The following is a 24,115-nucleotide window of genomic DNA, read 5'->3' on the forward strand; positions in this document are numbered from 1 at the left end:
TATCACGGTTCACATCAATACTTTGAAAATTGAATCGCAGTACTTTTTTTAACAGCATCCTTCTCGTCCAAAAGTGTAGGCGGCGGGCGGAATCTGCTACTACTTTCTTTCTGGCCGCCTTCTACTCTTAAACATGTTCATAAATGATTCCTTACCGCTTTAGCACCGAAAGAATATCTGCAATATTACCTGAATGTCTGTAAAAGTCATGTTTTTCTATTAGCTCTGTCTGCTAGCACAGCATCTCTTCTTCACTGCTAGATTAGCTGCATGCCAACCGGCCACTGGGGTACCAGCGCTCGCTGCTGGTCCAAACAAATATTTGACGTAAATACAGTGCAGACTTTTTTTTTTTTTAAGTCCAATTGTTAAGGCACAAAATACATTTTCAGTTGGACTTTTAAAAAGAAAAGGAACTATTATGTAGTTTTGCATTGTTTACTATAGAACCAGACTTAAAATTAATAGGCTTCTTCTTCCTTTATATTATCCCTTTATTTATTTTATTCAAGATTTATTTTTAGTTAAATTGCATTGTTTTGAATAGTTTATCAAGGGATTCTTTTGACAATGAAATATAAAAGGAAAATAGTACAGTTTTTTCTAGTTTTTTTTCCCCCAAAAAAATAAAGGAATATTTTTCAGTCATCATTTGTGTACAGTCCCATTTTGTAAAATAAATTGTGAGAATCGTATCGTGAACCCAGTATCGTGAATGGAATCATATCGGGAGTTGAGTGAATCCTTACATCCCTAGTAGTAGCTAAACTGCTGGATGATACAGCACAGCACAGAAAGTGTGGAATTGTTGAAGCAGATTGATGTGTTCCCTCTCACTGCAGGGATGCAGTCAGACACACAATACAAAAGGAATCTATAATGTGACAGTAAATGGCAACCATCAGTGTTTTGAGTGTGTGTTGACTATGTCACCCGTAAACAATAACTGATAAAAAGTTTTTCAAAAGTTACTTTGAGTAAAAAAAATTGCTGGAATATTTCATCAAAGCTTCCCTTTCTTTCTTTTTTTTTTTAACTTTTCACTCAATGCTACTCTATGAACTGCAGCTAATTAACATCATTGAGTTCACCTTATTACATAAACAACCTCCACACAATGCCCACTTCAACTTAATTTATTTCAAAAGCTGTTTGTTCTCATGCTCTTGTGATTTCCTGAAATCACACTTTACTCAAACAAACAGGAGGTAAACAAAAAAAATGTTTCTTTGGAAAGTTAACCAAAAGTTTGACATCATATGGCAGGGGTCAGCAACCTTTACTCTCAAAAGAGCCATTTTGCCCCATCTCACCTGGATTAAACAAAAAATACCTTTTTAATGAAGACAACAGTGTATAAAATTCTATACAGTTAAAATTATATCGGATGTTTTGTAAAGAATATTTTTTTAGATAATGTATTTGAAGGGTTACAAAATTAACTTGAATTTGATAACATAATGTCAGTCAACACATGCTAATTGCTCATTTCTTGCCACATATCAAGTATGCATAATTAGCCGGCATGTTGGCAGTTAAATGAATCTGTCCCCACACAATTAAAATGTATATTTATTCCAGATTAGTCTTTTAGTTGATTTAGTTATCTTACCAGGGATTTAAAACTTAAACTTAAACACAAGTGCAGGGAATGTTAATGGTCTGTAGATGTTTCAGGAGGTGAAGAGTTATTGCACAATGTGATTTATTTTTAGGTTGACATTGTTATATCATGATTTTATTTGGTGTCAAAATCATCAATCATTAATACCCTCTGTGAGAAAATAATTATTTATTTCAATATTTTTGAAAGCTATAGGGAGTCATCGCAAAAGAGTCAAAGAGCCACATGACGCTCCAGAGCCGCTAGTTGCAGACGACTGTACTATGCGATCTGTACCGTACCCAAGCATACTTGTCACATAAAGATTATTTGGCTACTGTATGGGGAATAGTACCGTGCGTGAGTATAGCATGGTTCGCTAGCATGGTACGGTTAGGAGACTAACTGTACTGTAGGAACATTCATCCACAAGAAAAATAGGAAAAGGGATTCACATTGGTCTGATGTAAAGGTAGAGGGTTTGTTAGCAATTTAGGCAAACATTGTATGTGCCATATATCCATCCCAGTCTCATGGTGTCCTGACACTGTCATGAAAATGACTATATGGAATTTTTTGTGCTTGCAACACAATTTACTCATATTTCCTGCTGCAAGGAACACCTTTTTTGTGCTGCTTGGTGCACAATGTTTTTGTGCTGTGTCACACAAATTAGACGTAATAAAATGGAATTGCACAAAAACAATCAAAACACAAGTTTGAAAGACGCATATTGACATTCACAAAAATTTAAACATTACTATTCATGACAGTAGCTGGGTTTTCGTTACAGATTTTCACAAAATAAAAGCGATATTTCTAAATGTCAACAAAGTATAATTGCGCTTTGAACGTGTTTACATTGAACATTGTTTTGGTCAGCAGCCTCGTAACTCCAGTGAAATCTCATCCCGCGAGACTTTGCTGCAGGAAGATGGATGCTCCAAACCTCCTTATAACACCCTGTATTCCTTTGTTGTTTCACGTCTAATGTGTCAGTAATAATTTTTAAGTATAATGCTAAGAAATGTCCCAGTCTCTTATTCTGTCTACACGTACCCCATCATGTGTTCTCGGAGAGAAGTGGTCATGTGACCATGTACGTAACGTTCTGTGACATGTTGTTGTGGAAAAAGTGTTTTCATAGCATTTTTGTGGCACATTTCAATATCAAAATGTCTGATATTCCTCCTCATGACAGCGTAAAAACTTTTTAGCGATATTTGAGTGTTTTTTCAAAATTTCATTACCAATTTTTATTGCGCTATTTAGATTTCACGCATTTCCAAGGGTAATGTAAACTAGGAGTGTGACGATATCTCGATACAGCAATATATCTATTTTTTTGCACGATCGATTATCGATATGCTAGCGTTAAGTATCTTTTTTTTTTTATTTATTTCATTATTTTCAAAACCTTTTCTGCCTTTTCACTAAAATGTGCAGGTAAGTCTTCACAGAAGTTATGTCACTGTTTGTTGAAGGAACCAATATATTGTTTACTCAAATATTGAACTATAATGGTGTTACTGGTAAAAAAAAAAAAAAGACCCTATTTTTTGTTTACAAAAAGCGCTGTTGGAGATACTTATTCGTTTACATTGGTATGTTTACACTTATTTACAGAAATGTTGCACTAAAATGGTGTCACTGTTCATAGGACACTTTTTTAATTTATTTTCTTTCAGAAATATAAAATTGAAATTATATTTTTTCACTTAATCTTTTTTTTATGTAATAGATTATCGTGAATTGATTTCTGACCAATATATAGACAATCGCAGTATCGTCATATTGTGAGATAATCGTTATCGTGAGCTTTGTATCTCGTGTTGTATCGTGAGGTACCCAGAGGTCCCCACCCCTAATGTCACATATCTACGTGGGGGCATATTAGAATATCCTGTAATGACAGAGACAACTAGGTTGAAATAGCATAAGCCAAGAGTAGTGCTAACGCTGGCCAACGCGGAAAAGCGACGATTGTAGCGGTTAAAGGTGTTCATGCTACAGTAATTATTTCCTCTCACTCATCAACTAAACAATGGGAAAAGTTTTAGAAATGTAGATCTTGCAGAAGATGAAACCTACTGAAGCCAACTCAGTGTGAAGCAACAGGAGGCAGGTCTTCAACGTCAAACACTGTTTGAGCATAAATTGGATGTCAGCCTTAGTAAAACTACTAGTACAGAGTACAAGTACTCAATTTTGGTTTATTCGTGCATGAGTAACACTTTTTCACTAGAAAAATGTACTCGTGCTCAAGTGAACTAAAATCCAGTAAACATAGGCAACTCCAAACTCATGTTCAACAATTTATGCTCCATCGGGTTCCCATAATATACAGCTCATGGTAGATTTGTCATTCATTTAAAGAAAAATTGTTTACTAAATGGACTGTTTAGCCTATCTTGTGTTTCCATCTAATGCTCTGCTGTGAACAGTAGCTAATGTTGAAACTTTTCAACATTAACCATTTTTTTTTTTTTTTTTACCATTTTCAGTAAAAAAAAACAAAAAAAAGCAAAGCAAAAGGAGCTGCTCTTCAACTGCACCGTGCAGGCTACAATATATTGGTGTACTGTACTAAAGCCTAACTGCCTTTCAAACAGATCCTTCATTTCCATTCTGCCAATATGATAGTGTATCAAAGCTAGTAATGCTAATCAAGGTTACACACTATGTTAGCTTCACGGGTGGAGAGAAATGACCTGTGCGCTGAAAACATTAACTTACAGTGTGGGTTAGAATCCCAGATTGCTTCTCGCATGATGAGAATTAGCATATAAAACAAACATCTGTGTAGCGTTCTGTGCTTCAAAAATAGCTTTAGCTAAAGGTTGTGTAAGATGATTAAATGAAATCTTACATTTGACTAAATGTGATTTTCTGATTATCTAACAATCTTCTTGATGGATAATGGATAATTCATTTTTACGGATATTACAATCCTACTGTTTACAATAACTAAATTATTTAAAAGAAAACTTTGTAACTTGCTGTAATCTAACTCTTCACAAACATTTAATTAAGCCTATAGTCCTTTGTATGGGGTTATATTGACTCTCCAAAAGTCATACACTGAATTAGTCATGAGATCTTTTCATTTGAGAGGTTGCGTTATTAGAGCCCTCAACCATCAAACAACTGCATTCGAAAAAACAAATTAGCAATAGGTTGAAAAAGGTGAGATTATAATTTTAAAAAAAAAATTGTGATATGAATCATAAACACTCCATTATTCATTTTTCGAACATGCATTAATATTGTACAAATATTTACCCTTTCATTCTTTTATTATCATGTCTTTATCCTGAAGCCTATCCCAGTACATTTACATACTAAAGTCCTCCTAATACTGGGAGAAAGACTTCAGTTAACCCAAAAGGCCGGACATGCTCTCATAGGCACACATTTTGGACAATAGACACAAAGATTATTTCACTGGTAAACAGTGAAACAAAAAAAGGTTATTGTGATTTTACTTGTAAGGAAACTGGAATCTCATCCATCTTTTTTTCTCGCCTCTTTCTACTATACCACCTTCACAAGTAAAAGCAACAAAAGAGTAAAAATATTTAATAATTTTGTTAAATAAAGGAAAATGTACTTTTATTTTTACACAAAGCTTCTTTTTCGCCTTCTTGGCATCAAAAGAGAAACATTTTTGTCCTTGAAAAAAAAAGACCATTGTTGTAGAGGATACGCAAGTATTGAACATTCAGCAGCAAACGGGTACACGGTGTACCGTACACACCTCCCCTACCTAATATTTAGAAGTCTTCAAAATATTGTTCCAATTGTTTGTTTGTTTTTTATTAATTACCTGAAAGTTATCATAGTTGAAGTTTCCTTTATCACAACTCTTCATTATTATGATTTAACCTGTGGTTCTGTTAATTGTTACTGTACATGTTGTAATGGGATACTTTAGCATTTCTTATCCCCGTGGTATCGGAAATGGTATCGAGTACAGGAAATCAAGGTCCAAGGGTTTGGAGGAAGACGGGTGAGGAACAGAATCCAAGCTGCTTGAGGTCCAGTGTGAAATATCCACAGTCAGTCATGATTCAGGGTGCAATGTACTGTTCTGTTGCTCACCCGTTTTCCTCCAAACCCTTGGACCTTGACTCCCGAATGAAAGGCACACTTTACTTCCATCGGAAAAGAGGACCTTGGACCACTGGCCAACAGTCCAGTCCTCATTCTCCTCTTTTTTTCTGCAAAAACTAAAAAGTAAATGGTGATTTCTTCACAGTATTCTAATTTTTTTAAATCCTGTTTGTGGGTTTTATGAGCTGGAAGCCCAAATTATGTAAAAATAAACAAATAAATATTTGAAATTGTGAGCCCTGAATCTATAATGTATAAAAGTTTAACTTTTGAATGGAATTATGGAAATTAAACAACTTTTCCATGACATTCTAATTTTTTGGAAAGGGTCTGTATATACATAGTAGCTTCACTGTGGTCTTTCACAAGCCTCTTTTAAAAGAAAGGCAACAAACTCCCTCAGCAGCTTGAGTGAAGCAGCACTCTGACCAGTAGCACATGTACTGAGGCTCACTGGGGTGGCAGTGTTTACCAGTGTCCAACATGGTCTGGAGGAGACATTCTGTTCAATCAATGTTAGATGAGTTAATTAAATAGTGGAAAAAAAAACAAAAACAAAGAAACACATAGTGAATCCCCCCACCAAAAAAAAAAAAAAAAAAAAAAAAAAAAACAGCTCCACTATCAATTATTTCCCTCCTGTTGCTATCAAGTGGAAGCCAGTTGGCCAGAGACTTCAATAATAAACAAACAACAGTATGTTTCCCAGCCAATGTCTGGCTGGGAAACATAACCTGCAGTTTCCCCAATAGCTAACCTTTTAGTCCACAGTGATAAATATTCTCCATCTCAGCAGTCGTATTTCTTTGTTGGCTATATGGCACGTTTCTCAGGCTGCTCGGTCAGGTATTGATAAGCTGGAACAGGATTTCTTGCACTGTATAATGTGGATATCACTCAGTGGTGTGTGTGTGTGTGTGTGTGTGTGTGTGTGATACAGCCTGCACGGTTAAAGCAAAATGTATGTGCACCTCAGTAATCACTGGTACTGCCGCTGACCTTTGAGAGACTCTTTAATGACGCGTGTGTAGCCGAGCCTATCGGACACAGTGAACAAACCAGTGACAAAGACACTGTCTCTCACCACTGTTCTGTTAGAGCGACCTACCTATTTAATCCTATGGTGTTAGCTGCGCTCCATTTCAACCAGGGTAATGAGCTGAACCTTGCTGTGCCTATGTTGGTATACGTCCAACCTAATCCTGTGGTGAGGCCTAAAGTATAATACTGAAGAATCTAGTACAGCTCAGCCTAGTGGCACCTTAAGGCTCAAACATACTCGGGCAGAAACTCCCGCAAAATGGAGTTCACGCGCAGTCCATAAGGAGCTCAACTTCCAATTCAACTTTATTTACATAGAACAAAATACAACAAAGTCATCTCAAAGCGCTGAACTAAATATAAAGGCCATAGTAAAAAAGAAAAAACCCAACAAGATCCACATAAGCGTAATAGGCTGATCAAATCATTAAAAATCCTCATTTTTAGATTAACGTTGTAAACAGAAGAACCAAGTCACATGACTCGAGCACCAAAAAAATAACTTGTGTTTTTAAAAGAACAAAAAATGAATTACTTTATATTTTGTACAGTCACTGTGTTTTATGGTATTGAAAATATTTATACATTATATACATGATGAATGGTATTTTTACAAACAAATTTGGTAAAAACTGTAATGAAAACTTTTGACCACTGTGAGTATGGTGACAAGAGGCCTATATGTACTGCAATCTTTGCAAATATACTGAAAAATCTAGGGGAATTTACAAATAACTAAAAAGATGCATTGTAAAACCTGCAAAGAATGACTTATTAAAATGTTAAATAGTGTAAGATAAAGGTTTAATAATGTAACTTACCATTTTAATCAGAAGATGAAGCTCCAACACTGTGACATCCTGCCCTCGTTTCTCTGCCTGACAGTGGGCGGAGTCAGGCTGCTGGTTTAATGAGACACACCTGTTGTGATAGAAAAGACTTGCTAGTCCTTAGCTTGTAGTCTGAGGCTGAGGCTGAATAGTCCCTCCTATCTCCTTTCCTAACCACTGTTCCTTCACCCTGGAAGTGTTTAAGTGGTGGCCATGGTAAAACGTGTGCAAGTTCTCTTTAAGCTGAGAAAAGGAGGCTCAATGTTTCCTTTATAACCTCCTTTAGCCTAGGAAACACTGATGCATCCTTTAAAGGAGACGAGATAGTGCTGACCCACAATTCCTTGCGGCGACAACATTTAAAGGGACACGCACATCCGAGCGCTTATGGAAAGTCACAATGACCGACAAGGGATGGAGATCATGTAAATTACCAATGCAATAATCTGCCTTGAACAACTTCTAAAACCCATATTTTATGATATGCAGACACATTATCAGATTATAACTGACATAAAACAGACAGTCTGTGGTTAAAGAAAAAGAGATCAGAGACATCTTTAGCCACATTATGTTTTATTCAACATAATTCGTATTCGTGAACAACCATTCTCAATGTGACATTCTTTTAGTTTCACTTTTGTTCCTCGTAGCCTGGTAATCTCATTTCCTTTGATTTACATTCAAACCGTGTGATTTGTGAGATTATATCAGTAGAAGGTGATATAAGTTAGCTTTTGTCCATTTTTCGGAAATTTGTAGTTTTTTCACTACAGCAGACGTCACTAACCTTCGCGGCTGTCTGTTTATTGAGTAAACAGAGTTTAAAAAATACTTTCATGTCATTATAAACCATGATGGAAGTGAAGATGACTTTTAATCAAATTAAATAGTACTTTATTTGAATTCTATCTATTTTTTAAACTATTACGAAACATATTAAATGGTGGGAGGGAAACATTTCTATAAGTTTGTATTATTTGGGATCGAGAAATTGAAACCACAGGCTTATTTAAGAGATGTAAAAATTAGAAAACCAGAAAAAAAGTCGAGCAAAATTATTAGCTTTCTAGGTCATAAGATAATGATACATTATAATATAAATATGGCAGCATATTTAAAAAAAAATAACCATCTGACTGAATATAAATCAGCAGCTGTTTGGATTGTCTCCACCCATTCCTAACCTCCACGCCGACATAAGCTCTGTTCTTTCCAAACTGAATTCATAATGTCCTCTAATGGCGGACATGTAGGTCTAATGTAGCACAGCAGTGGCCTTGAACCAAATAAATATTTAATAACGTCTTCCACTTAATGGCTGACTGGCTTCTTGCTGATGAGCTTCTAGAATGTGTGGCATAACAAGCTGTTAGCCGCGATCACACTCGCTCACTTCCTCTCCTCTGATCAGCCAGACTGAAACCATTTCATTATGCATGAAAGCCGGCGATGAGAAGCAGCAAATTGCTTCAAAACAGACAAGTTGCTTTACTAATGGTTGGATTTATGACACTTAACGACATTCATGGTATATGCAGATACTTTTTAAATGGCATTATGCTGGTATTAAAACGTAGAAATTATGGAAAATATAAGATTATCTGACAACATTTGAATAAAATGGGTTAATTTCCATCTACTCTATATTCATTCTTTTTAACTATTGCATTATATGACAAATGTTTGAAGTAAGTTATCCAAATTTTGTATAACAAGTGCAAACTAGTTTACCGCTATACATGAATGGTTTATTAGCTACTTTCCTGTTCCATATTCATCATCATCATCCTTTTCATTCAGTGTGGCTGTAACTCCACAGTCCTCCTACACGTTCATACAGCAGGATATCAGCCATTGCACCTTCACTGGAAACACCAAACAGAGGAGAAGCTCACGCTGTGTGGGCTACAGAGCAGAGGTCACTTCCCAAATCACGCAGTCTCACACAATGCGTTTACTCACAAAACTAAAGATCTGATTCTCCTCTAAACATTTACTGTATATAAGAGCAAAGTCTGTTCCATCATTTAAAGTTTACTATGCTGTTTGAAACGCAGTATGACACAGCGTGTAAGGCACAGAGCAATAAATGAAATATATTAGTGCTTGATCTCCTCTTTAAAAATCCTTATTTTTGTGACCAGTGCTTGTTAAATTTAGGGCAATTTTGTAAGCTTGTTTGTTAGATATTCCAGGATTTCAGAAGACTGGAATGAGATATCTACATCTGAACTATTTGATAATTCTCTGTGGATTTGGATGTTCTAAAGCAAGTGTCCAACTCAAGGCCCGGGGGCCAAATCCGGCCCTTTAAAGCTCCCAATTTGTCTCACATTAGAAAGTAAAAATGACAGCAAAAACACGACTCATTGTGTAAATCACTAACTGATTCAGATGTAGATATCTCAGTACATCCAAATACACAGATTTAATGAAACTGCACTATTATTTTCACGGGGCTCAGTTTTCCCCATCGTATATCACATGATGGCAGTCATTTTTAATCTCAGATTGTTGTAAGTATTCCAATTTTTCTAAAATCCTTCAATTTTCCTCAAAATCTCCCCAAATTAAATGAAAATGATTCACAAATTCAAGAAAATTCAAGATTATTGCAAATTAGCTTTGGCCATAAACGTTTTAGTGAGGTACATGTTGATTGCTCACACTTGTCCCTATCACGTAAATGAATAAATAAATTAAAAAAAAATCCCACAGGGACTGAAATATGTCACTTATTGCTCTGATATTGTCAGTGCCTTATATACTTTAAATATTATTATACATGGAAGTGCAAACTAGGGCAAAGGAATGATAAAATTGCTTATTTTATCACCTATAATATGTGGCCCATTTGAGATTAAACTGGTTTGTATTTGGCCCTGAGCTAAAATGAGTCTAAAGGGTCGGAATTGGCCCCCGGGCCATACGTTTGTTACAAGTGGTCTACTGCAATACAAGCTTCTAGACCAGATATCAGACCATGACCAGATATTATGGTCAGGAAATCAATTAAATTTAGAAGAGAATAAGCTAACCTTTTGGAAAATTGTTTTTAATGTTTGGGAAAAACAGAGCATTCAGGGTATAAACATTCGCTCATGTTACATACCCTTACTCCTACTTAGGTAAAAAAAACTAAAAAAAAAAAACTTGGAGAGCTGACAATTAAGGACTTTTAGAAGTGCAATGTAAATTGTTCAAACAAAATATTATAGCTTTCTTGCATCAACACATTTGAAACTGATAAATGTGCAGAAGGCCTGATACTTCGCTCCCTTTGCAATCCGACGTGTTGACTTAACCGTAAATCTCTAACCCTAACCCTGTGTGAAAGATATCTAAAACCACTGTATTTTTTTTTAGATTTCAGCAAAAGAATATCCGCTCACAAGCTCTTTGTCAGGACAATAGACATTAGAGACCCACAGTCAACTGAATCAAGATGGAAAAACAAGGTGCTCAAAGGATTCAAGTCAAGTTCAGCATACATCTCATTAAGATATTGTGGTTTGACTGGAATTGGCAAGTTGTTGCTCTCAAAACATCAATAAAACGTCAATAAATGAAACAGTTCTACAAAAAAAAGCCAAACATTATTTAAAAGTCATATCGAAGTATCACTGATCGTTACTGGAAGAAATTAAAGGACGGATTTACTAAAGTATATTCTATTCTATTCTTGCCCTTCGTGTTTTCACCACTCTTGTCAGATCATTAATGGCAAGTATCAGCACTGACAAGCTGCGTAATTTGCACAGCGATGACACAAGATTCCCAAATGAGGGCATGCGACAGATCACTACCCCGGACAGCTCAGGCCTCCTAGGCGATGACCAGTAGCTCATCCTCAAGTGCTGCAGACTGATTTCTTTGTTGCTACAGTAACTCAAGATCAACGTTATTAATAGATCAACACAATGGCTTCTGGCCTTTGCAAATGAGCCTGTTTTCCATGGGCAGATATGAGAAATGCAACAGAGACTGATCAAAGTAGCCACATTAAGTTGTCAAAAAATTAAATTTTCAAGTTAATTCAAGTAACAGCACTTTAATTTATATTAATTGTGTTGACTACATAAATGAAAGGTTTGTGCAACAGACAGGGAAGTCCACCTGCTGCTCCATATCAACTCCAATTCAACTTCAATAAAATGTAATTTTGCGCCTCCACGCACTCAGCGCTCCTCTATGCTCCATGTTGAACACCCAAAATGCTCATTTTAATAGAGCGGTCTCACCCATTTGCTGCAATCTTAGTAAATTCCTCACAGCAGGTAAGAAAACAGAGCCACCATTTAGGTACGCAACAGATTGAGCGGCCTTATTTTGAGTACTCAGTCAATGTGTCCATAATGCTGAGTTCACACTTTTGTGTCACAAAATGTTTGTGCGACCAGATTACATACAAAGTCAATGGATAGATGAGTCCCAGATGCAAAATCTTTCCTGTGCGGCGGTGCGGTCCGATCCGCGCGTCAAGAGCATTGGCCCTGCGAGCGCGCTCTAAAATTTTTGCCATATTCACACATTCACAAGAGTTGAAAATATTGAACTCCTGCAACTGTTTTGCATGACGAAAGCCAATCAGAGTCTTTGTTGACGATGACGTAAGGCCGTCAACACGAACACCGGTCTGTTCAACCATTCAACCATGAAGTAGAAGCTGTGTGTGACCACCTGGAGCTGTATGACAGAGCCTTTATAACCAGGACCAGACGAGAAAGGATTTGGCGTGGAGGAGAATCAATGAGGAGGTGGTAGTAGCAGGTAAAAGTTCTCTCTGTAGTTTTCATCTTTGAAAGTTGGTACTGAGCTAGGCTAGCATTAGCGGCAAATCTCACCGGCTTTTTTCACTGGTGGTTTATATTTATGAGAAGAGAAAAAGGAGCGCAGCTCCTCGCTTCAGCAGGCAGTGAAACTTACCGATTTGAATGTGTCGCTGGTGGGCGAGGCTTCGCTTCGAACTGGCATATGAAGCGAATGGGGACATTTTTTGATCCTGCAAAATCTGCGAAATGTTCCGTCAGGCAGATGTGTCCGGTGCCGCAGAAGACTCATTCGGTGTGAACGAAGCACAGGTGTAGTGTGTGTACTATCAGAGTCTGGTATTTAGTTTTTCTTTCAAAGTTGTATCTTTTGGGGAAAAAATTGATGTATTCACTTAACAGGTTAGGGTTTACTGTTGTTTCTCATGTGGCGTTTTTCTAAACGTACATAAGGGATCTTCAGGCACTTTGAATTAAACAGAAACACATCTGTAAGTGAAACAGGAAGAAATGCCAGAGATTGAAACATAATCTCACCTCTAGCTGTGAGCAAACATAGGTGTCTGCAAGCGGCTTACTCCAATACCAAGGATGAAGCTCAGAGGATTGTGTGGTTAGAATATATGCCACCTGTCTGTAGAAGTTTTTTGCAAATTTACAGTGGACAAGAGGTTGAGGCAGATAAAACTCCAATCACCTACAAAGATTCCCAAACAACAAAGCGGCCGGCATCAAAAAGTTTTACCACCTGCTGTTGAGCTCGATCCTAGACAGCGCAGAGATGAGGTCTCCTTGGTAACTAATGCCTCTGTCATCTTCTAGTTTGTGACCTTTTATACACTGTAGATCAATAACATTGAGGTATAGTCTCTGGGATAAACAGGAAGATGGGAAGTTGTCTGACGGGAGTAATTGTTGGCGTTTAGTCAGGAACGCCATGGCCTTGGAGTACAGTGAGAGTCAGTTACAAAACTTAGAGAAATTGTTTTCTGTACTTCCACTTTAAACTGTAGGTGTTTTTGTGATAAAGGACAGACACACGTGGAATAAAAGGACAAGGACATCTGGTCTACCTTCTGAAGCACCATTTGAAAATAGGTTTTTATTAAGTTTTTTTTAAAACTTTAGATTAACAATGTAGAATAGAGGAAAGAGGCTTTCTGTGGCTTCTTGTAGTGATCTACACACTAATCCATCTCCATGGCCAGCTGAGAAAAGTCCTTTCTGGTTTTTCTGTGAATTATGCTTTTATACCTCATAACCCAGACAGAAAATAGTGTAACCCAAAGAGTGATGAAAAGCAAGAAGAATGGTATTAGGATCATCCCAAGTCGCCATCATCACAGTGAGGTGTGTGAGGTGTATATGCAAGGTCCTGTATTCTGGTGGACTTTTCTGTTTTGGAGATAGACACAACAGCCCCGTCTCAAGGAGTTTGAGGAACTGTTGTGAAAATGACTTGATGTATTTTTTTTGTGTGGCAACACGATTGCCTTATGATTTTCGTGCTGCTTAACAGAACAAGTTTTTTGGCTGTGTGACACAAATTAATGAATGAGACGTTCAAATTAGTTGTAATTGCAAGAAAATACCTTCCAATCAAAACACATGATTTTGAAAATTGCTTCTCGCAGCACAAAAATAATGTGGAAATCGTGTTGGCACAAACATTAATAGAAACACTCCTTTCCATGAAAGGGTCACAATTCTTTCTGTGACAGCATGTTTTTAATAGCAGACATCCAAACCCCCTCCATTTAATGCTGACTGGATTATATTTCAGCACAGCTTGCAAGTCTATTTTTATCTCTAACTCTAATGAGAGAGGGATGCGTTTGATATTTAGGTTTTTTTTAGTGCTTTACCTTTGCCATGATACTCCTGCTAGAAAGACGACATATTATAACAGAAACTTCCACTAATTGGTGAACTGTCAGTAAAACAGGCCAATCACAGCCTTGCATTCACTTCACGGGCACAGCACAACACAGCCTGACTTGCTCTTCTTTCTCTTGAGCTTTCTCAGGTTTTTGGGAGATTGTACATTGTTGGAATATCAAGAAGATGCTATTAAGGAGAAACTTGGAACTTTGAGGAGATGTGGGATGTCTGAAATGTAGGACTTTTGTAAAATCAACATTACTGGAAAGCCTAAAAAAATCTCTAACAAAAAAGGGAGAAAAAACTGTTTTAAAAACCACAACAAAACAAAACAAAAAAAATACCAGTTTTCGACCATTGTTCCATTTCATCTCTTTTTTTTTGTTATTTTATCAGAAATCTTCTTAAATGGCCAAGACATTGAATTTTCATTTCTGAAAAGAGTGTCATTTTCCTGTAATTCCTAAAGATCTTCATTTTGTACCTCAGAATGCCAAAAAGACATTTTTTCTACAAAATGATTTGATGAAAAATATCTTCCCAAACAAAAAGGTAGAACTTTGAGTTCCGACTCTTCATCTTTAGAGCAATTCCACCATCATCCCCTGATATCACATCTTTTTTCATATAACAAATTATTAATTTTGGCTTCAAAAGCTGAGTCACTCCATGTCTTGCTGTGGTACTCTGTGTACCGAAGGATTGCATTGAATGTTTGTTCAGTGATAATTATTGTGAAGCTGACATGATTCTGATTAGTAAAAGTTTAACTAAACCAAAAAAAACCCTGTCAATTTTATTGTACATCAATTGTCTTGTACCTCTGGATATAAAAGGTTACAAAAATCGACGTTGGATGTACATTTTGATTTGGTGCAACTTGGACAGCTTGTTTCCAAGTTTTTTTTCCCACATCTTTCTTTTACTCTTGGGGAAAAAGCTGCTGTTTTCTGTTTCTAAGACATGTAACAACAGAGAGCTTGCAAAGGGATGACAGAATAAAAGGTTTTCCATCTGAGGACGAAACAGGAAGAGACAGAAACTACTCACACGGCCCTGGCATGTTCTTGTACATTCTTTCTACAAGCGCAGTCATAGCATGGTGGCAGTGCTTTTGGAAAAAATGTTTTCATTCTTTTGGCACTAACAAGGCTTCAGCAAACAGCAGGGAAACACTCATACATGGTACAATCTCCTTTTTTTTATCCCAACACTTCCAGTCCTGTCTAACTCTGAATTACTGCCAATCGCCATTATAAAGGACTTAGAAATCAAGTGCTGGCATGACTCAATTGCCATAGCAACTGGTTTTACATCTTAAATTACCTTCATCTGTTGAAGAGGGAGCTTTTCCTCCCCATGTTCTTCCCCTCTTTTTCCACTTAGTTTTTCTGTAAATTATACAAATGGAGGATTTTTCCACAGCTATCACCTGGGCCTACATTTATAAAGCAAACACACAAGCTTTTAGCATAGCAAGAGTTTCCCAAACCTGAAACATGAATATGAAACTGAGAATATAGAGGAAGAGCATGAAAGGTTGGTTTATTTCAGAGAGCCCGAATGGAGTTTAAAGCCTAATTTCAATTTCAGGAGTGAGTTGAGAGCTCAGCGGGGGAACCTGAAAACCTTGTAGGAAAAAAGAAGAAAGGAGCCACAAGAGGAGCAAAACTGGAGGAGGAGGGTGAAGCTGCTGAGTTTTTTAAATCCCAGATTTTGTTAACATAAAGTAGGACGGACTGCAGTCCAGTGACGTGCAGTCAGGTAAGGCAAGGTAGGCAGTGTCTACCCAAGGGTGAATTGATATTTTGATTATTTGCTTTAATTATAATATAATTATAAATTATTTATTTTTCAATTTCCAATAGCTTACAATACCTATAAGTTTGAAAGTGTCAGCATTTTGTGCTTTTCATTACCCAAATTGCTAAACATTGCTATTTCCTAACCGCTGTAAGGCAGGAAGAGGCCACACCCCTCTGCCTCAGTTCTCATAGCGTGTTTTTATGTTTGCGCATGCGCAGTCTGTTCCCCAAGATGACAACCATTTACATCCAAAGCCAGCGCTCTAGAGAGCTGCCTTTAGACGTAACCGTGCTATGCTAAATGCTATATCTAAGTTCACAGTGATTTAGTGAATTGATATCACGTGACCGCTGCTGCTACGTTTTCTAACTAGTGGGCGGGATAACACTACAGTCAGGATGACAGCGCTAGAGATGATAAAGAAAGATTTTTTTTGAGGAAAAACGACAGCTTTTAAAAGATGGGAGACCAACACCTGAGTTACCAGACCTTCAGCAAAGGTACGGTCAGAAAATTGTTTGTATTTTCTACAGTGAATGGTACAAAAGGAAGGATTGGCTTTGTGGATCCGCCTCACTGAGGCTGTTCTGAGTTGTTGTTCTTGTTGTTGTTGTCATTTTCTCCGTGTTTCCAACACAAACAACGAATGCGCTGCCGTGTCATGAGATATATCTTGTCGGGGGAGTATGGAGGCTATATGAAATAATTGTTTGTTTCTTTAATGGTGTTTTACGACGTTGATTTTGTTAGATGGCTAAAGGCTTGTTCATGTGGATCTTGTTGGGTTTTTTCTTTATAATGAATGTTATATTTTAATAAGCGCATTGAGATGACTTTGTTGTAAATTGTACTATACAAATAAAGTTGAATTGAATTGAATTAACACTTGCCAGCAGAAACATATGAAATTGTCATTGGTGTTGACATTGGTGGTCTCGATTTGGAACGTCCTGCCTACCCAACCCTAGTGGTCACGGCACGTCACTGCTGCAGTCACTCTGAAGCCTGAGGAAATTATGAGAGTTATAGTGTTTAGACAAACAGAGAGATCTGATTAATGTTTGTCTAGATGATTACATATTCACTCAGTTGCTTAGAAAACCAGTTTAATGTGCAACAATAGACACAGTAAACTACAGGCAGACAGACAGAAAGGACTACTGTATTACCTCTGCGAACAGGGAAAAAACATAGATCATGACAGTTACAGGTTCATTGGCCTTAGTTTTACAACCACAAGGACACTCAATATTTTTCAATGCATTTGTTAAAGGTGTAGTTCGCATTCCTGTTCAGACACACTTTTTGTTAAACTGGGTTAAACGGTTCTTCCATTCTGAGAGATAATCACACCAGTGCTGATATTTCAGCACAACAGCATGTCCTTGAGTGTGATATTGCTTTTTTATACAACAGTTCTACAAGCACATTTTATTAGCAGCATTATTAACAGTAATGAGTGACAAGAGATTACAATTTCTTTGTTTAATTAATCATTTGGCTTCGCCAACAAAAATAGCTCCACAAGTGGAGAGTGTACTGCAGTGCAGTTTGCCCAAGATGTAATTAACGGTATTTACGTAGATCAGCTGTACAGTGGAGTGATATGATCCTTAAGAAGAACCGGTGCTGTTGTTACTCTATATTAACACTATTAAAATGTCTATTATCCAATCAAATGAACTGGTTGGAACTCACTGTTGTATAACTTAAATCAGATGTGCGATGTGGGGGCGTGGCTTTAGACAGAGCCCAGACAAAGCCTACAGAAGACGGATGGGGTGGAGCTTAGAGGAGGTCCTGCTAGCTCAAATCTTGCTAATTTTTCAAAATTGCAGACCACTTTTAATGAGTAAGATACATGATGGGGATGTGTTAAACTTTAATAACTTAGACAATTAGCTATATGCATTTACTATTATTTCTGAAGAAGTATCAACAATTTATCATATTGTGTTAACATGTTAATTTTATACCAAAATATGATGAGTTAGGTATTAGAGTAAAAAAAATGAGATGGAATTTTTTTATTCTACACTTTTTCCAAGCTCAACCATGTTCCTGTCTTTCTTCGTGAGAAAAGAACCAGCTGAGGTATTTGCTATGCTCTGTGAAGTCAGGTCTGCCTTGCTCATTTTTCTCTGGCTTGTGCGTGAGCTTCATGTTAACACGACTGAATTTCAGACTCCTGGGTTTCACAAAAAGTACACAGGCTGAAACCAAAAACCTTGAGGGGAAAAGACAGAGTGTATAGCTATGCTACTGTTTATTCTAGTGTTGGATCTTTGAGGAACAAGTAACCATTCAGCTTCATCATTTAAGGAAGAAATGGATTGGTCAGGCCATTGTGCAACCCATCTCGAACCAATCTGACTCCAAGGTGTAAATGAACGGTGTTAATCTAAAGAACCAAAGCACTGTGAAATCATGTTTGGTTATTCCAAAAAGCTCCATGCAGTCTTGTTCTCCTTTATTCCTTCTTCTTCTGTTTCATTCTATCCTGTACCACCTTTTCCAGCTCAAGTGTTCAGAATCTGAGATGTTCCTGGCTTTCCATCCCACCCTCTCCTCCCAGCTGACATGCACGATTCAACCAACTCACTGAAATAATAATTCCACAACTTGACTAGGCATGCAACATTCATAGGACCCCCCCGCGTAGAACTGAAGAGACAGTGAGTGCTTCAGCATGACTTTGTATAATACCTCTAACTCTGTGTGGTGACATTTGTGCATGTCCCTCTGATCCACATAAGGCTTCATTTTTAACATAAGCATTACATTAACGCTTCTATTTTCCTCAAATATTACAAATACAATAATTTGGGGTGCACATTCATGTCTCTCACAGAATAAACCATATTGATTGATGTTGGTGACCCCCCTTTCCTCTCATTAATATATGTATCTACCTATTTTTATCTTTTTTTTGTAACATATTTGGGGTTATTCACAATAAAGTCCTCTGTCTCAGACACATCATCCTCTATGTCACTTTCACTGTGAAAGAGCTGTTCCAAAATGAGGATATTGTCTCCCCCATGTCATGTATCAACTCAAAAAGTATCAACTCTGCTCCTGCAGGTCTGGGGATATAATGTCACACATGGGTCATACACAGACAGACAAGTTTTACACAGCTAAAAAAGCATGGGGTCAAATTGACCCCAGAGGAACACCCATGTGTGCAATATGGTCGTGGCTCAGTGAAATATGAAGCAAAAAAAAAGTCAACTATCATTTTTTTAATGATGAACATTGAATGACCACAAGGAAAATAGGAGAGTTAAACAATCTAACTTAATTTTTGCATGGGGAATATTTCTAGGTCATCTGCATGTGCACTAACAGGGTGTGATGATGAATTACTGAGTCACTAGATGTGCTTTAAAGCTGTGTGTGTGCGGTTCGGTCTCACCACAATAGCAGCAGGGTTACTTTTCCCAAAAGATACAGGGTGGGAAGCGTCAGTAGAAATTCAGTGAACTGTGTTTAACATAAAGCAAATCCCAGGCCACTGATTGGGAATAGCATTTGTAACAGTTGGGTATCTTTGGATAATAACAAAAAGAACACACAAGAAAGAACAAGTAGAAGCCCTGGGATAGAAAAAAAGCAAACAAAATCCGTCTTTGATGCCGGAGAATAAAAATGGTCCATAACTTTTTAATCGGTGACATCAAATAATTCAGACTGTTGAGGATTCCTAAAGGCTTTGTTCAGTAATCATCATATAACATTGCACAATATATAAAGTTCAAGGTTTTTTGAATGAGTTGGAATCTCGCGAGAATGCTATATTTTCACTTTGTTACCACAGAACCATTAAATCAACGTTACAAAGTGGCTAATAGGTATAAGTTTATTGGTTTAATATCTTAATAAGTAGTGTCACAGGTCCCTGATCCAGACTTCACTGACTCTGGACTTTACAAACTCAAATACCTCCCTTCACAAAAAGCAGCTAACAACTGATTTCTAGTTTACACCATTTACTTTTCCGTGACTGTGCTGCAAAACAACTTGTTGTTGATGGATATATTGTGTAAATCAGACATTAATAACAGACTCTGTACCTGTGATAAGTGCTTTGAATGAACAGGCCTGTTGCCATTACAGTGCTGCACTTATTCTGACCAAATCCCCAAACATTGGAGACACAAAAGGTTCGAGCAATCAAGGCTGGTAATGTGTTATTGCTGACTGTAACAACCACCACCGAGCACTAAGTGTTAATCAATGATAGCTTTTAATAAAAGGGTGACTTGATTATACACACTGTAAATAATTTCTCTGTAAAATAACAGTAAAATACTGGCAGCAGGGATGCCAGTAATTGAATTACAGTATATGACCGTAGAATAACGGTAGGCACATTTACCGTAATTTATCTAACCGTATAATACCGCTTTTTTGTGTACATTACATGACGGCAGGATAACTGGTTTATCATAATTTTACAGCACATATACCATCATTTATTTAACAGTATATTACCGTATTTTGGATTACAGTAAGCTACATGACAGTAGGAGAACTGTGGGTTATGGTAATTTTACGGTATATGCCAGTGTGTTGTAAAATCTGCTATATTTGCATTTGTATAAATCTTTTTAAAAATTTAAAAACAAAATATGCAGGGCTTCTCAAATACACAGACTTAGGCTACCACATTTCTCCTGACAGCGAGTCAGCGCATCCAAAAGCCCTACAATAAACACACAGCTTGATTTTTCTTGTATTACTATATCTTGTATCATTGTACATGCTTAGAGTGAATCAGAAACACATTCAGCAACAACATGCATTCATCACTGTTCATCTGTTTGTGCTCAAGTGTAGAAAAGTAGCAGGATAAGCTAGCGGAGAACACTGAGGCGGTGATTAGCAAAGAGTGGACAGTACATAGACCGCACACTCTGACGCTGTTTTCAAGAACCAAGAACCAGAACTCTAACTCTAACACCGTTTCCCTAGTACCGGCAATACAGAGCTCTCACTTTCAACGTATTCAACTCATAACTTATTTAACTTAATAAACTGTCTCAGATGTGTTTACCTCAGTTTCTATCATCAACATAGGGTTTCTATGCATGCTGGCTCAATTAAAAGACATACTCAAAACTGAATTGATTTTTTTTTTTTTTTTTTGTTATTGCCAAACATTCCAAACCTCTGACCTTGAATATAAATCAGATGCAGAACTTTAAATAATAAGTTCGAGAACCCTGGACACAAGATAATATACATTACTGTGCTCATTTGAATCAGCAGACTTTGTAAGATTAGTAACATTGAGATCATTTTTATTACAAAAATGACCAGGTATTGCATTAACACATTTGAAAGAAGCTGTCTCCAATACAATCATTAGTGACAGGCTTTACTGAATACGAGAACATACAGTAAACTCAGAGACTGATTTAAGCATCAAGGACAGTAACACTGCATTAAAATATCATCTAGAACAATGTAACTCAACAGTTTGGCTTGAAAACAAGTCTTTTGCATGAGATCAACAACAGTGGACATGGAGAAGGAAAAGAGTGGGAGACAGAAAGAGCGAACAGTGAGTACTTGACACAGTGTTTGGCTGGTCTCCTCAGTCACCAATGACAAGTGCCTGTAAAAAAATTCAAAAAATAAATACAATTAGCAACACAACATCTCAGGTAAAATATAGAAATATGAAAGACTAAAGGAGGGAGAGAACGAAACACAAAAATGAGGTGAGATAAATGGGCCAGAGCAAGAAACTGTTCAAGGGAGGTGAAAAAAAGGGTTAAAGACCGGATGAAAAGTGCAAAAAAGAGAAAAACAAGAGACAGAAAGGAGAGAGGGAGGTTAGTTATAGTTTAGGGAGGGTTACCTCCCTAAACGATGGGCTAGGTCAGTAGAGTAGCATGCTGTTGGAATGGAATTGCAGGTCCTCACCCTCACTCACTCACTTTGGAAAATGTCCCTTGTACATTCCAGTGTGTGGCTGCGCAGTCAACACTATAAAAGCACAAGTTAACACAAGAGAGTTATATCTTCACAAAATTGGCCGTTAACTTTAACAACGTAATGTCTCTAAGATGTTTATTTTAATAAAAGCCTGTTAAGCCACTATCTATCCCTGAATGGGGTAACATATTAGTGAAGCCCTTGCATTTGCAGTGATACGATGAGTATTATTACAAACTGGAAGTCAGTGGTGACTTTCTTGGGACTTTTCAAAGACAGCGCACAGTTAGTGGCATGTTTTACCTCACCCAGCAGGGGTTGGTCCACCAACAGTAGAAAAATGACTGCAGACCTACATGTGAAGGTTGCTCGATTTTTGAGAAAATTAAAGGATTTAATGCGTACATATTGTCACTCAAAAATGAGTAGTTTGATCATTAAAAAAGTGCTGTCATTAAATAAGAAACATAAGTCCGGAATCATCAGTAAGATGTTGATGGATAATGACTGGACTCAAGTCCAGCACGTCTCCACTGCTTGACAGAAAATACTGTTTTATGCTGTTAAATTTAAATTAAATTACAGTTATCTACTGTTATTGTTAAATGATTGTTTTTACTGTTAATTTACACATGACGGATAAATAAATATACAGTCATTCATTACAGTGCAGTATAACAACTCAGAGGGTCTCACTTGCAGGATCAATGCATGATAAACAGCTGGACAGCTTTTTCAAACACTTTTTCTATCGTCTTTGAGCTGAACACACTTTAAGTTTGTCATCTTGGGAATTCCCACACCGAGACAGCCTTATTTGGTATTTCGTAATGTAACAACAGCTTTTTTAGATACCTTTGGAAGAATTTACTTACAAACAAATGTTGAAAGTTTCACTTGCCATTAAAATTGTAGTTTTTGACTCCATCACAAACACTGGGTTAGTTGACAAATGGTAATGAGACTTGAACTTCAGACAAGTTTTGCGCATTGTGGATTTGGGATTCCTGGAAAGGATTGCAAAGATGGCGCCAAAGCAGAAATCTTTTATGACAGAATCGGCGAGGATAGGCTAAATTTGTACTGCCACAGAGGAAGGAGAATCTAATCTTTTTTGTGGTTTTGCCGGAGTACCTTTAGTATATACTGTGTATATATATGGCTATGTTTGAAGGTACATTTCTATCATTGAAGTTTTTTTTTTACTTCATTCTTATTGTCATTTCTTTATTGTTCATTCCCTTGCTGGAAAATGAAGAGTGATTCGCTTGACATCATTTTTGTTGTAGTTTTTTTGGTGGCATCAGTAGTGGATGAGAATAACTTTTGGATGAAATTCAAATACAGTTTAAGCGCAAACCTCTGCCAAGTTAAGGGGCCCAAAGTTTTGAAATATCCTTGCTCAAAAACAGTTCTAGATATTGCACCTACAGTACCTTCCGAATCATGTCCAAAATCAAACTTGTTCTTCTTTTTGACATTGTCTATCAGCTCACTAAATGTAAATCTGTTGAGGTAGCCAGGTAACAAACATCCACAATAACCAATGAATGGATGGACGGACGGACAGACAGACAGAGCCTTGGTGGAGGTAAAAAGGTTAGGGATTGTCACTGGCAACTGTAAGACATTGGAGAATGGTGTATAACGCAGAATTACACAGCATGTTTTTAAATTCTGTCATTCCACATGGAGACGTGTAGGTCCTCCTACCTGCGGTGGGTCAGAGGGTTGACAAAATATTAGTAGTAACACTGAACTCTGACACTGAGTAACAATGACAACTAAACAAATGCTTTCAAATTAAGACCTTATGAATATTTCATTATTGTTGCTCTAATGTGTTGTCGAGCTTATGAAAAGTGACGGAAGAGAATGAAAGTAAATAAGAAGAGACAAAATATATGACACGTGTTAGTGAAAGCATCTGTATTTGCAATCTTTCTGGAGGGCAGCTTGTGCCGTGTGAGAATTATGCAACGTAACACTTTTTGTCAGATTTAACCAGACAAGTTTTTTTCTGTGCCAACAAGTGTACAGTCAAAATTAGGCCCTGGAAGCAGGTGGGTGTTTTTTTTATTATGATGTCTTATTCATTACATTAATTTGTTTCTATTAACACG

The sequence above is a fragment of the Gouania willdenowi genome, chromosome 6 (genome assembly GCF_900634775.1).
Source record: "Gouania willdenowi chromosome 6, fGouWil2.1, whole genome shotgun sequence".
NCBI classification, from domain to species: Eukaryota; Metazoa; Chordata; class Actinopteri; order Blenniiformes; family Gobiesocidae; genus Gouania; species Gouania willdenowi.